General features: G+C 41.2%; 1 pseudogene; it reads right to left on the bottom strand.

The window, feature by feature from the left end:
- Positions 1 to 5,159: 5,159 nt before the first annotated feature.
- On the bottom strand, positions 5,160 to 6,562 carry LOC124694744 (annotated as a pseudogene).
- Between the last annotated feature and the right edge of the window lie 8,653 nt (positions 6,563 to 15,215).

The following is a 15,215-nucleotide window of genomic DNA, read 5'->3' on the forward strand; positions in this document are numbered from 1 at the left end:
TAGTTTATAGATATATTTAAATTTGTATGCATCCATATAAATAAAATATATCTACATACATGTGAATCTAGATAAACCTGTGAAACTTATTTTGGAAAGGAGAGAGTATTTTCATTTTTCTTTCTACTTTCCTTCTTATTTACCTTCTTCTCCTTTTAAGTAATTTTTTTCTTTTACTTCTTGTTCTCTTCAATTTACTTTTTTTTCCTAGATGTATAACTCTATATGTTCCTTTATTCAGAAAAATTCCTTGTTTCAGAAATTACTTTCGCAATTTTTTGTTTCTTGAGGTATTTTTGTTCCCTTTGATGTTCTATTTATTAGTCAACGTATAATTAGTTCCATTATTTAGAAAATTTAGTTCTTTATCCATTAAAATATTTTTTCCTAGATACACCAACTTGTGATATTTTTTCCTAGAAAAACCTTGTGTTCCTCTTCTACTTGTGATATGTTTGGAATGTGTTTAAAGTTTGTTCACTTTTATTTACCTCTTTTTACCCTTTAACTAACTTTTTTACTATTTTTTCTATGATTTATTTATTATTCCTAGATGTGTAACTTGTTGTTACTTTATTTAGAAATATTTGTTCCTCTTATTTCAGAAACTTAGTTCCACAAATTTTTTTGTCCCTTGAAGTTTTTTGTTCTCTCTAATGTTTTCCTTTGTTCTCCTGTGTATAATTATTTGTCCCGTTATTTCAAAAAAATACTTCTAACTTTCCAATATTAGTTCCACTAATTTTTCCAACATTGATAAAGTTTGGTTCTAGATAGGTTATATTTTTTTTCTAGCTGGAGTCTTTTTTTGTTTCTTCAGTAGTTATGATTTCATCAACATGTGTTTAATTTTTTATGTATCCATTTTGTTTTGTTCCTATTCCACATGTGTTTTGTGTTGCGACTTCTACACTTTTCTTCCTCCCATTTTAATGATTCGTTCGATGGATACCATTTTTATCCCACTTATCTTATTTTTCTTTGGTCTCATGATTTTTTAAGCCCCTATATTTTTTGTCCCACTTTTTCTATAATTTTGGATTCAGTTTGTTCCTTCTCGCTATAAATTTGAGCTCGACGGGTACTGATAGCTCAATACTTAGCACTATTCTAGTGAGGTTTTTAAGTATACTATTACTCATATTGTCACTCATTTCATGCTCCAGATAGATCCACCTATGCCTATTTTGCATACTTACGAGTTCTTGTCCATTTCCACATGAGCTTTGCATGTTTAATAATTTTAGTAGGATTTTATTATGTTTCCCTTGTCTTTGACATGTATTCAGGTGTTATTGGAGATAATGGAAAAAGGGAGCAAAAGGGACCAAGAGGGTACAAGATGGGAGAATTACAAGCACCAGACTTAGCCATATAAGTTGTAGGAAAAGTGATTTTTTCCCAACATCTTATATTTTAGTTCTAAGGCCATGGTGTTGTAGCCCTCATCCATATGAGTTGAACGAGCCAAAGAACACCTCAATCGGAGATCGGATGAAGAAATGTCGATCAAAATACAAAACCATCTGCAAGTTTAACGGGCATCGGTACGGGCAGGTCTGCCCGTACCGGGTTCCGTTAGGTCCGTTTCGTCAAACGAAACAACATTTGTGAAGGCCTGATGGGCATATTCGGCCCCAGATGCACCTATATAAAGAGGGGAGGAGGCAAGGAGAGGCACCACTTCATCCACGCCCTAGGGGCGGAGCCCTGCTGCTCCGCCGCTGCTTCCGCCATCTCCGCAGCCACCGCCTCCATCACCATCTCCATCTACACATAGAAGAGGAGGAGGAGTCTAGGATCTTGAAGGGCAACGCATCGATCTCCATCATCAACACCGTCATCAATGTCTTCACCGCGATCCCCTGTGTCTACTTGGTTATGATCCAAACTCTATTAGGATTTGCACTTGTACACAATTATACCTTCATATTCAATCCATATTATTGCTATGATGTTGATCCCCTTCATGTTTGAGTAGTTCCTTTGTTCTTGAGGAGATATGGAGAAACCCTAGTAATATTATGATGTGAAATAAAGATGTTTTATACCTTTGATCTATGAATATGTGTTAGTTTTCTCTCTTGATATTACATGTTGTGCACCATGTAATATATGCCTTATGGTCTTGAGAGGGAACTACCCTTAGAAGTGAGCTAGAGTGAACAACGGGAAGTGACATTACTGTATTGGCGCTCTAACACATGGAAGAGGGGGACAAGAGGGATTCACAAAGCTCATATCGGTGATCACGGGGTACACCCCTTAATAGCGCTAGTCCATATATGGCTGCAGAAGGCTAGATGTTGTGGTGATTTAGAGATGCGATGACCGATGGCTTTCTGGGCGCACCTTGTTACGGAGCTCTCCCACACATAGCATAGCAAAGATATAATTCATTCTAATCATAAGTAATAGCAATACTAGTGGTGGAACCTACACTCCTTGAGAACCCCTCAACCATGTCACAAAGACATATTCTCAATACTCTCTTGTTTTTGTTTACGTTAGTTTATTTCTTTGTTCTTATTTACTTTAGTTTTCAACACAAAACAACTCTTTTATATACTTTATCTTGAAATTAGAATAACTTACAAGTACCCCCTAGATAATAGTAACAAGGGGCATTAAGATCACTACTAGTAGCTCTTCGTGGTTCGATACTCTTACTTCGAAACTAACTACACCTGATATGTGTTCTTGCAGTTATCAAGTACCACAACCATTTAAAATTTTCTTCCACCTTGTTGGAATTGTTGTGTATAAATTTTTGTTCCATGGTCCATAGGTGCTAAATTTGTGTTCCACGTGTAAAAGCAAATTGTTCCGCCTATTGGTAAACTTTTTGTTCCTTCTTGTCCATATTTTTTCCCCAGCAGCTAAATTGTTAAAATTATTTGGATTTGTAGTCATTATTTGTTATGCACACACTAACTTTTATGTTCTTCGTCGTGTAAATATGTTACATGAAAATAAATAGTATTTCCACATTTCTCTAAATTTTTCTTTTGTACTTCTTTTCTTAATCACAACGGCATGCTCAATGTCACTTGGACAACATGATTGCATACCTCGATATGTAGCATATACTGTACATGTCTTCTGGGAACAGTCACAACTTATGATGTGTCAAGCATATGCTCACATGAGTGGATCATGAATTAATGAGGTTAGTGCTGCAAGTTCATTTCCCCCGCGAAATTTGGACCGACCTTTGTTTTTCTTCCCGCGCTTTTTGGTCTAGGCTACCAGCCATTCCCCCGCGCTTTTTTTGAACTTGAGCTGCCTATATATACCTCGACCCATAGCTCAAGTATCAGCACCCGCCAAAAAACAAACCCCTCAGCCATTCCCCTCGATCGAGAGGCGAGTTCACTCCCATTTCTCGGAGCCGACAAAAAGATGTCATCTGTTCAGCCTACGCCTCACACGCTTGGTTGCGCCAGGAGCATCCCCGATCGGTATGTCATCGACAAAGGACAGAGATCAAAAACATGCCATTCTTTTGTGTCAAACATACACTATAACCCAGCTTTTTTTGCCTGTTCCATTTCATTCAGGCGTGTCGTCGGTCCCCGGCTTCCTACCACGTGGAATTATGGCGCTGTTGTTTGGCGTGTTGGCGATGAACGATGCGGCCGGCCGGAGGCAGGCGCATAACATTGCCGGCGAGGTGTATGCGATCAGCGCCTGCGAGTCCACCGGTGCGCTCAGGCTTCCGGCTGCTTCCGATACGGTCTGGGACGCGGACGAACCATCGCTCTCGCTCTGTTTCTGTTTGGATGAGCTGGTGCAGCTACGGCATGCGCTGCGAGGCGACTTGGGGGGTTCCATGGCGGTGCTGGGTGTGCGTAACCTGACGGCGAGCGGGGGGGTGCTTTATAGGGCAAATGCAGTTTGCGTCTTGCGTTGTGTCGCATGGGCTGGGCCGCCCAGACACATCCAGATGTTGTAGCTTGAGGCCTTATACGAGCAACAACAACCCCGAGCTGGGCTGGTTTTGGGCTGTGTGTGTACAGCTGTTGGATATATGATTGCATCTGCCATCTGTACTGTGATGTACGAAAAACAGAATGTACGTTCGTCCTTGTTAGGCTGCATGGTAGGTGGTAGCTCACACAGGTGTCGCCCGTGCAGGTGCATGCGCAGCTGCCCCCCGTCGTGCGCAGCTACCGCCATGTACACAGAATTATTTTCGAAACGTGAATTAGTGAGATAAACCTTGTTGGGTGTTTTGGGGCATCATCAAAATGAGGAATATCTTCTGGCACCTTCTGGCTCGTACTATTTGAACTTGCCAAAATGATAATTAACAGTGAAGGTCAAAGGCTCAAAGCTTACCATGCAGATCTTACAAAAAAAACCAAACCAATTACCTGGTTTTCAGAGACTATACTATGTACACAATGCACAGGCGGTTTCTTCCAACATAGCAATTTTATCGGCTACGGTAGGTACCTGAGTTGTGACATCATGCTGACATCACCCATGTTCTGATCTAGTTTCTAGATATTTGTGAAATATGTTTGAAACTTGTGAAAATTATTTAATGTTCAAAGTATGTGTCACAAAGTTTCACATATGTTTCTCACCTGTTTCTGAAACTTGTGAAACATTTTCTACTGTTCAAATTTGTTTCAATTATGTTTCAGTTTTATCAAAAAGATGACAAGTAGTCTCACCAATCTCAAAGCATAGTCTGTGGTGGATGGCACTCCGACACGTACTACTGCCGGTAAAAAGGAGTTTTCCTGGTCTCTTCATGTTAGTAAATTTACGTCATCCAAATGATGCTTTCAAATGAAGGAATGTTCTCCACATAGGAGAGATTATTGCAAGTAACGGAGACTTACGAAAATCTCCGTAGTGGGCCGAGACATAGGCAACCCCAAATTATTTTTTCGAGAGCATGCCAATAGCATGCTTTATCTTTATAGAAGGAAGAAGCTCAATTACAAGAAATCCAACACAGTTACACAACTAGGTTGGATCAACACCACCAGATACAACATCAACTCACACACTAAAAGCCCCTTCAATCACTCCTAGGACTAAACCTACTCTCTCGCTCTAGTCCTTCTCCCTCCGAACAAACCCAAATTATCATTCTGTAATAATACACAAGACTTTGAAATTATACGTCCGTCTTGTCTTTTATACTACAGTGACATACTGACATCACGGTCGTAGCTTCCCTGCAGCTCGTTCACCAGCTTCAGCAGTGCTATGTGGGACATGCCACCGTCGCTGACCGCTAACTTGGCCTCTTGGCGAGCCCACGCGGCCCTAGCCCGCATTTCTCGCCCTTCCTTGCTGCCGGCGTCCATCAGCCTCCTTACCATTTTCTCCACCTCTGCTCTGTCGACTACAACCTTATTGTCGACGATGTTTTCATCCTGAAGCCGGCTCCAATGATGTCGGCGACGTGCTTCGCGTTGAGATGCTGCTCGGCCATCATCGGCCACGCCAGCACGGGCTTCGCCGCCGCGAGGCTCTCCATTACCGAGTTCCACCCGCAGTGGCTGACGAACCCTCCCACAGCACGATGCGCGAGCACGCTCCTCTGGGGAACCCACCCGCGGATGACGCGTCCGTGGGGCGCCACGTCCACCGGCGACGACCAGTTCTCCGACCGGACGGCCCAGAGGAAGGGGTGGCCAGACTGCACCAGCCCGCGCGCCAGCTCGTCGAGCTGCTCGTCGGGGACGTGGGCCTGCGTGCCGAACGACACGTAGACCACCGGTTCCGTGGCCTTGTCAAGCCAGGGGAGGCAGCCCTCCGGATCCAGCTCCTCCTCGCGCTTCATGCTCTCCTCGCCGGCGGCGAGAAATAGCGGCCCCGCCAGCCAGGCGCGGGCGTCTGGCTGGTAGAACGACTCGAAGGGCGCCACGTAGTCCTGGTCCACCATGGCGAAGCTGTTGACCAGGACGCCCCAGCTGCGCACGTCCGAGTCCGACTCACCGATGTCTTCCATCACGAACCGGACCACCGGGTCCTCGCGGTCGGAGATCTTGGCTATCGTATCCGGCATCTCCACCGCCGTGATCTTTACGTGCTCCGGCATACGGGGCACGTGGAAATCGCCACAGCCGGGCGGTGGCGGGCCACTCTCGATGAGGGACTTGCTTATGGCCATGGAGAAGCAGGACATGCCGTGGAACACGACGCGGCGGACGCCGGCGTCGGTAGCGACGCGGTGCGTGAACCCGAGGAAGAAGTCGGAGACGAGGACGAGCGGCGGGGACTGCGACGAGAACGACGCCAAGAGGTCGGCGAATGGAGCCCGCAGGAGCGCCGTGGCGCGCAGGAACGTCGGGTAGAGGGCCGGGCTGGGGAGGGCGTCCGTGGACTCCACGCCGGCCGGCAGTGGCGGGAGCGACGGGAATGGGAGCACGGCGAGGCGAACTGACGACGGGAGGCGGCTTCGCGCGAAGGCGAGGTTTGCGGGTGTGGTGACCATGGTGACGCGCAGGCTCTTGTGGTGCACGGAGAGCGCCGTAGCGAAGTGGAGCAGTGGGATCGTGTGCCCTTTCGCCATGAACGGGAACACCACGATGTGCTTGCGGCCGACGGCATGTTGCGCTGAACCGGCACCGTTGGTGGTCGTGGCGGCCATGGTAGGGCCTTTTTTTGTGTGTGGTTGGGTATACTGAAGGGAGCGCTGCAGACTTCGTACTTTCGTACAGAGATGAGTTATATGATGGAGATTCGAATACACAAACTTTAATACAGACAAATCGGAGGGAATCCCCCTCTTTTCCAAAGACGGAACACAAACTTAATTATTTGGGTATGTCTATGTCTCAGTCAACCGAGAATTTCTTAAGTCTCAGTCACCTCAGAAACGTGCAACTGCAGTTCAAAAAAATGTGCAACTCGAATCAGTTGCACTTTTCTAGTAGAAAAGTGCAATTGCACTTTTTTCACAGAAAAGTGCAACTCAAGTGCATTTTTGTGGTTGACTGAGACTTAAGGAATTCTCAGTTGACTGAGACATAGCAAAACCGTAATTATTTATTGGACATTAGGTCATCCGTGTCTTCCGGTATAGTTTTCGATACGGACAACAGTAGAAGCTGATCTAAATCGTAGAAGTTGAGCAACGTCCTAGAGGCTACTCATAGTGGTATCAGGCTAAAACAGTCGCAATGGGAAGTATCATATAGTAATATCATGCATATGATACTATATGATACTATATCCACAATGCATAGTATCATGTAGCAGTATTATAGACTAATTATATTTATTAATTTGTAGAATCTCAATACAAATTTGTGTACAAGATTTATTTGTAATTAATTTTTCTAGTTCTACGTGCTATGATACAGTATCTATCCCATGATACTACTATCATCTCTTTCATCATTAATTGATGTGACACATCAGATTTTTTGCATGTATGTAGTGCATGATACTAGATATGATACGTAGTCTAACAGGAATATCACTGCAATAAATAATACTAGTAGAAAAGATCATTTTAGTGATATCGTAGATATAGTATATCGTATCATAGCACCTAGAAACTAGAAATATTAATAGCAAATAGATTTGGTATAGACTTTTAATTAAAATCTTACAAACAATAAGTATCACAAGACTATGGTAGTACTATGTGATGCAATGCAGCAAAGATATATACTATTATATGCTAACATTATATGTATGTATACTATCTATTGCTACCAGCCTAATAAACAAAGCAATGTTAGTCATCAAACCGGGTGACCAAATTAAGAGAGGTTAACCTGGGATAAGGCTGGCCATTGTGGTAAGTATCATGCATATGATACTTATGTATGGTACTATCTCTATAGTGGTTAGTATCATGAAGTAATCATAGTTATGCTATATTTATTACTTTTTAGAATCTCAATGCAAATGTGTGCACAAGATTTATTTGGCATTAATTTTTCTCGTGACATGCACTATGATACAATATCCACCTATGTTATTCTAATCTCCTCTCTCCTTAATTAGCTGCCACATCAGCATTTTTATGGGACCAACGTGTATGATACTAGTTATGATACTAGCACTATGGCCAGCCTAACTAGTTAATGTATTTGAGCAAATCGAGATCCTCCGAGTGGTTTATATGAATGATGACAAGGACTAGCAAGATTCGACGGAGGGCTGCGATCAAGAGATGTATTAATTAGCAACATAATCTCAATAGTCAACTGATTCTTCCTTGAAAAGAAATAATAGTCAACTGAATGATGTGATTATCCATCATAATAGTCTATCATCGTTGATGATAGACTCGTAACCCTAAACATCGTAACTCATTCGTCTTTCAAAACATCTGCAACCTGAAAAGTTACAGCCACGAATGGTCAATACATTTGAATTGTATTGGCAAGATGAGACTATAGTGGACTCAAATGGCAACCTAACACTTAAGTGTACATTTGGCTGGTAGAGCTCAGGCATATTTGCATAAAGCCAGTTTTCTCCTATCATTTGTCAAATCATTTTTCTTTCATACTAATTAAGCGGTACCATTGATAGAAATCAATGAACTCGGAAACCACCGGTAAAGCCCCGGTGAATCCTCCTACCCATGATCAACTTGGTTTGGGTGAACTACCCCTATAGACTCAGACCATAGACATGGCACGGGACCTACTAGCCGATAGTCACTTACACCAATTGTCATTTCCCTGTTCACCCATCAAGTTTTATTTAAGAAGTTGGGATGAGGAGACTTTCGAACATGTGCCTTGTCAGTTCGCTCAAATTGTCCGTAACCGGGGACATGGCTAAGTACTTAGATTTACACTCTGCAGAGGTTGTACAAATTTACCCACATGACTGATACGTCTCCAACGTATCGATAATTTCTTATGTTCCATGCTACTTTATTGATGATACCTACATGTTTTATGCACATTATATGTCATATTTATGCATTTTCTGGAACTAACCTATTAACAAGATGCCGAAGAGCCGATTCTTTGTTTTACTGCTGTTTTTGGTTTCAGAAATCCTAGTAAGGAAATATTCTCGGAATTGGACGAAACTTTCGCCCAGGGTCCTATTTTTGCACGAAGCTTCCAGAAGACCGAAGAGATAACGAAGTGGGGCAACGAGGCAGCCAGGGGACAGGGCGGCGCGGCCCAGGCCCTGGCCGCGTGGCCCTACCCCCTGGGCACCTCGTGTGGCCCCTCGCGTTGCCCTTCCGCCTACTTAAAGTCTCTGTCGCGAAACCCCCAGTACCGAGAGCCACGATACGGAAAACCTTCCAGAGACGCCGCCGCCGCGAATCCCATCTCGGGGGATTCAGGAGATCGCCTCCGGCACCCTGCCGGAGAGGGGATTCATCTCCCGGAGGACTCTACACCGCCATGGTCGCCTCCGGAGTGATGAGTGAGTAGTTCACCCCTGGACCATGGGTCCATAGCAGTAGCTAGATGGTCGTCTTCTCCTTGTTGTGCTTCATTGTTGGATCTTGTGAGCTGCCTAACATGATCAAGATCATCTATACTGTAATACTATATGTTGTGTTTGTCGGGATCCGATGGATAGAGAGTACTATGATTATGGTGATTATCAATCTATTGTTTATGTGTTGTTTATGATCTTGCATGCTCTCCGTTATTAGTAGAGGCTCCGACCAAGTTTGTACTCTTAACTCCAAGAGGGAGTATTTATGCTCGATAGTGGGTTCATGCCTGCATTGACACCTGGGACGATGATGAGAAAGTTCTAAGGTTGTGTTGTGCTGTTGCCACTAGGGATAAAACATTGATTCTATGTCTAAGGATGCAGATGTCGATTACATTACACACCATACTTAATGCAATTGTCTGTTGCTTAGCAACTTAATACTGAATGGGGTTCGGATGATAACCTGAAGGTGGACTTTTTAGGCATAGATGCAGTTGGATGGCGGTCTATGTACTTTGTCGTAATGCCCAATTAAATCTCACTATATTTATCATATCATGTATATGCATTGTTATGCCTTTCTCTATTTGTCAATTGCCCGACTGTAATTTGTTCACCCAACATGCTTTTATCTTATGGGAGAGACACCTCTAGTGAACTGTGGACCCCGGTCCTATTCTTTACATAGCATACAATCTACTGCAACTGTGTTTTACTATTTTCTTTGCAAACATCTTCCACTCGATACGTTTAATCCTTTGTTACAGCAAGCCGGTGAGATTGACAACCTCACTGTTTCGTTGGGACAAAGTACTTTGGTTTTGTTGTGCGGGTTCCACGTTGGCGCCGGAATCCCTGGTGTTGCGCCGCATCACATTTCGCCACCATCAACCTTCAACGTGCTTCTTGGCTCCTACTGGTTCGATTAAACCTTGGTTTCTTTCTGAGGGAAAACTTGCTACTGTGCGCATCATACCTTCCTCTTGAGGTTCCCAACGAACGTGTGAGTTACACGCCATCAAGCTCTTTTCTGGCGCCGTTGCCGGGGAGATCAAGACACGCTGCAAGGGGAGTCTCCACTTCTCAATCTCTTTACTTTGTTTTTGTCTTGCTTTATTTTATTTACTACTTTGTTTGCTGCACCTAAACAAAACACAAAAAAATTAGTTGCTAGTTTTACTTTATTTACTGTCTTGCTCTCTATATCAAAAACACAAAAAAAATTAGTTACTTGCATTTACTTTATCTAGTCTGTTTTATTTACCGTTGCTAAAATGAATACCCCTGAAAATACTAAGTTGTGTGACTTCACAAATGCAAATAATAATGATTTCCTATGCACACCTATTGCTCCACATGCTACTACAACGAGAATTCTTTGAAATTAAACCTGCTTTACTTGAATTTGGTTATGAGAGATCAATTTTCCGGTGTTAGTTACGATGATGCTTGCTGCCCATCTCAATAATTTTGTTGAACTTTGTGAAATGCAAAAGTATAAAGATGTAGATGGTGATATTATTAAATTGAAAGTGTTTCCTTTCTCATTAAGAGGAAGAGCTAAAGATTGGTTGCTATCTTTGCCTAAGAATAGTATTGATTCATGGACTAAATGCAAGGATGCTTTTATTGGTAGATATTATCCTCCCGCTAAAATTATATCTTTGAGAAGTAGCATAATGAATTTTAAGCAATTAGATACTGAACATGTTGCTCAAGCATGGGAGAGAATGAAAACTTTGGTAAAGAATTGCCCAACCCATGGATCGACTATTTGGATGATCATCCAAACCTTCTATGCAGGACTAAATTTTTCTTCGCGGAATTTATTGGATTCAGCTGCTGGAGGTACCTTTATGTCCATCACATTGGGGCGGCTACAAAACTTCTTGATGATATGATGATAAATTACTCTGAATGGCACACGGAAAGAGCTCCACAAGGTAAGAAGGTAAATTCTGTTGAAGAAACCTCTTCCTTGAGTGATAAGATTGATGTGATTATGTCTATGCTTGTGAATGGTAGATCTAATGTTGATCCAAATAATGTTCCTTTAGCTTCATTGGTTGCTCAAGAAGAAAATGTTGATGTAAATTTCATTAAAAATAATAATTTCAACAACAATGCTTATAGGAACAACTCTGGTAATAACTATAGGCCATATCCTTCTGCTAATGGTAATGGTTATGGTAATTCTTATGGGAATTCTTACAACAATAATAGGAGTGTACCCTTTGGTCTTGAATCTATGCTTAAAGAATTTATTAGTACACAAACTGCTTTTAACAAATCTGTTGAGGAAAAGCTTGATAAAATTGATATTATTGCTTCTAGAGTTGATAGACTTGCCTCTGATGTTAATCTTTTAAAATTGAAAGTTATGCCTAATAATGATATTGATAATAAGATTACTACTACAGCAAATGCCATCCAAGTTAGAATTAATGAGAATATAAGATTAATGGCTGAATTGCGTGCTAGGTGGGATAGAGAAGAAAATGAAAAACTAGCTAAAGAGAATAATGTAGCTAAAGTTTGGACTATTCCACCACTAGTAATGCTAATTCTTCACATGTTGCTGCACCTCCTACTATCAATGGTAAAATAATTGGTGTTGGCAATGTTTCTACTTCTAGTGCAAAGCGTTCAAAACTGCTGAAATTGCTAAAGCTGCTGAACTGCTTGTGATAAAGCTGCTGAAATTTTTTCCAACCTTGGGAACAATGATCCCATTGCTGTAGCTCATAATGATTTAGATTTTGATGATTGCCACATCTCTGAAGTTATAAAGTTCTTACAAAAACTTGCTAAAAGTCCTAATGCTAGTGCTATAAATTTAGCCTTTACAAAACATATTACAAATGCTCTCATAAAAGCTAGAGAAGAGAAACTAAACTTGAAACTTCTATTCCTAGAAAGTTAGAAGATGGTTGGGAGCCCATCATTAAAATGAAATTCAATGACTTTGAATGTAATGCTTTATGTGATCTTGGTGCAAGTATTTACGTTATGCCTAAAAAGATTTATGATATGCTTGACTTGCCACCATTGAAGAATTGTTATTTGGATGTTAATCTTGCCGATAATGTTAAAAAGAAACCTTTGGGGAGGATTGATAATGTGCATATTACGGTTAACAATAACCTTGTCCCCGTTGATTTTGTTGTCTTGGATATCGAATGCAATGCAGCTTGTCCTATTGTGTTGGGAAGACCTTTTCTTCGAACTGTTGGTGCTGTTATTGATATGAGGGAAGGTAATATTAAATATCAATTTCCTCTCAAGAAAGGTATGGTACACTTCCCTAGAAAGAGAATGAAGTTGCCTTTTGATTCTATTATTAGAACAAGTTATGATGTTGATGCTTCTACTCTCGATGTTACTTGATTTGCACTTTCTGCGCCTAGCTGAAAGGCGTTAAAGAAAAGCGCTTATGGGAGACAATCCATGTTTTTACTATAGCAATTTTTTGTTTTGTTGAGTCTTGGAAGTTGTTTACTACTGTAGCAACCTCTACTTATCATATTTTTGTGCCAAGTAAAGTTTCTATGTCAAAGTTGATGTTATATTTGGGATCGCTGCGCAGAAACAGCATTGCTGTCTGTCACGAATCTGGGCACAGTTCTCTGTAGAAAATTCGAAAAAATCTGCCAATTTACGAGCGTGATCCTAAGATATGTACGCAACTTTCATTAGTTGTTAGTTTTTCCATTTGAGCAAGTCTGGTGCCAGCTTTAAATTCGTCTTTACGGACTGTTCTGTTTTTGACAGATTCTGCCTTTTATTTCGCATTGCCTCTTTTGCTATGTTGGATTTATTTCTTTGATCCATTAATGTCCAGTAGCATTATGCAATGTCTAGAAGTGAAAATAATGATTGTGTCACCTCTGAATATATGAATTATTAATTGTGCACTAACCCTCTAATGAGTTTGCTTGAAGTTTGGTGTGAAGGAAGTTTTCAAGGGTCAAGAGAGGAGTATGATATACTATGATCAAGAGGAGTGAAAGCTCTAAGCTTGGGGATGCCCCCGTGGTTCACCCCTGCATATTTTAAGAAGACTCAAGCGTCTAAGCTTGGGGATGCCCAAGGCATCCCCTTCTTCATCGACAACATCATCGGGTTCCTCCCCGAAACTATATTTTTATTCAGTCACATCTTGTGTTCTTTACTTGGAGCGTCGGTTTGTTTTTGTTTTTGTTTTTGTTTGAATAAAATGGATCCTAGCATTCACTTTGTGGGAGAGAGACACGCTCACGCTGTTGCATATGGACACATGTGTCCTTAGGTTTTACTCATAATGTTCAAGGCGAAGTTTCTTCTTCGTTAAATTGTTATATGGTTGGAATTGGAAAATGCTACATGTAGTAATTCTAAAATGTCTTGGATAATGTGATACTTTGCAATTGTTGTGCTCATGTTTAAGCTCTTGCATCATATGCTTTGCACCCATTAATGAAGAAATACATAGAGCTTGCTAAAATTTGATTTGCATATTTGGTCTCTCTAAGGTCTAGATAATATCTAGTATTGAGTTTTGAACAACAAGGAAGACGGTGTAGAGTCTTATAATGTTTACAATATGTCTTTTATGTGAGTTTTGCTGCACCGGTTCATCCTTGAGTTTGCTTCAAATAACCTTGCTAGCCTAAACCTTGTATCGAGAGGGAATACTTCTCATGCATCCAAAATCCTTGAGCCAACTACTATGCCATTTGTGTCCACCATACCTACCTACTACATGGTATTTCTCCGCCATTCCAAAGTAAATTGCTTGAGTGCTACCTTTAAAATTCCATCATTCACCTTTGCAATATATAGCTCATGGGACAAAATAGCCTTAAAAACTATCGTAGTATTGAATATGTACTTATGCACTTTATCTTTTATTAATTTGCTTGTTGTGCGATAACCATGCTTACAGGGAACGCCATCAACTATTGTTGAATATCATGTGAGTTGCTATGCATGTCCGTCTTGTCTGAAGGATCTATCATTTTAGTGGTTGGAGCATGCAAAATTGTTAGAGAAGAACATTGGGCCGCTAACTAAAGCCATGAATCATGGTGGAAGTTTCAGGTTTGGACATATATCCTCAATCTCATATGAGAATAATAATTGTTGCTACATGCTTATGCATTTAAGAGGAGTCCATTATCTGTTGTCCATGTTGTCCCGGTATGGATGTCTAAGTTGAGAATAATCAAAAGCGAGAAATCCAAAATGCGAGCATTCTCCTTAGACCTTTGTACAGGCGGCATGGAGGTACCCCTTTGTGACACTTGGTTGAAACATGGCATGCGAAGATCCGGTAGTCCAAGCTAAGTAGGACGAGGTGCGGGCACTATTAGTACACTATGCATGAGGCTTGCAACTTGTAAGATATAATTTACATAACTCATATGCTTTATTACTACCGTTGACAAAATTGTTTCATGTTTTCAAAATAAAAGCTCTAGCACAAATACAGCAATCGATGTTTTCCTCTTTGAAGGACCATTCTTTTACTTTTATTGTTGAGTCAGTTTACCTATTCCTCTCCACCTTAAGAAGCAAACACTTATGTGAACTGTGCATTGATTCCTACATACTTGCATATTGCACTTGTTATATTACTTTATGTTGACAATATCCATGAGATATACATGTTATAAGTTGAAAGCAACCGCTGAAACTTAATCTTCCTATGTGTTGCTTCAACACCTTTACTTTGATTTATTGCTTTATGAGTTAACTCTTATGCAAGGCTTATTGATGCTTGTCTTGAAGTACTATTCATGAAAAGTCTTTGCTATATGATTCACTTGTTTACTCATGTC

This window comes from Lolium rigidum, chromosome 3 (genome assembly GCF_022539505.1).
Source record: "Lolium rigidum isolate FL_2022 chromosome 3, APGP_CSIRO_Lrig_0.1, whole genome shotgun sequence".
NCBI classification, from domain to species: domain Eukaryota; kingdom Viridiplantae; phylum Streptophyta; class Magnoliopsida; order Poales; family Poaceae; genus Lolium; species Lolium rigidum.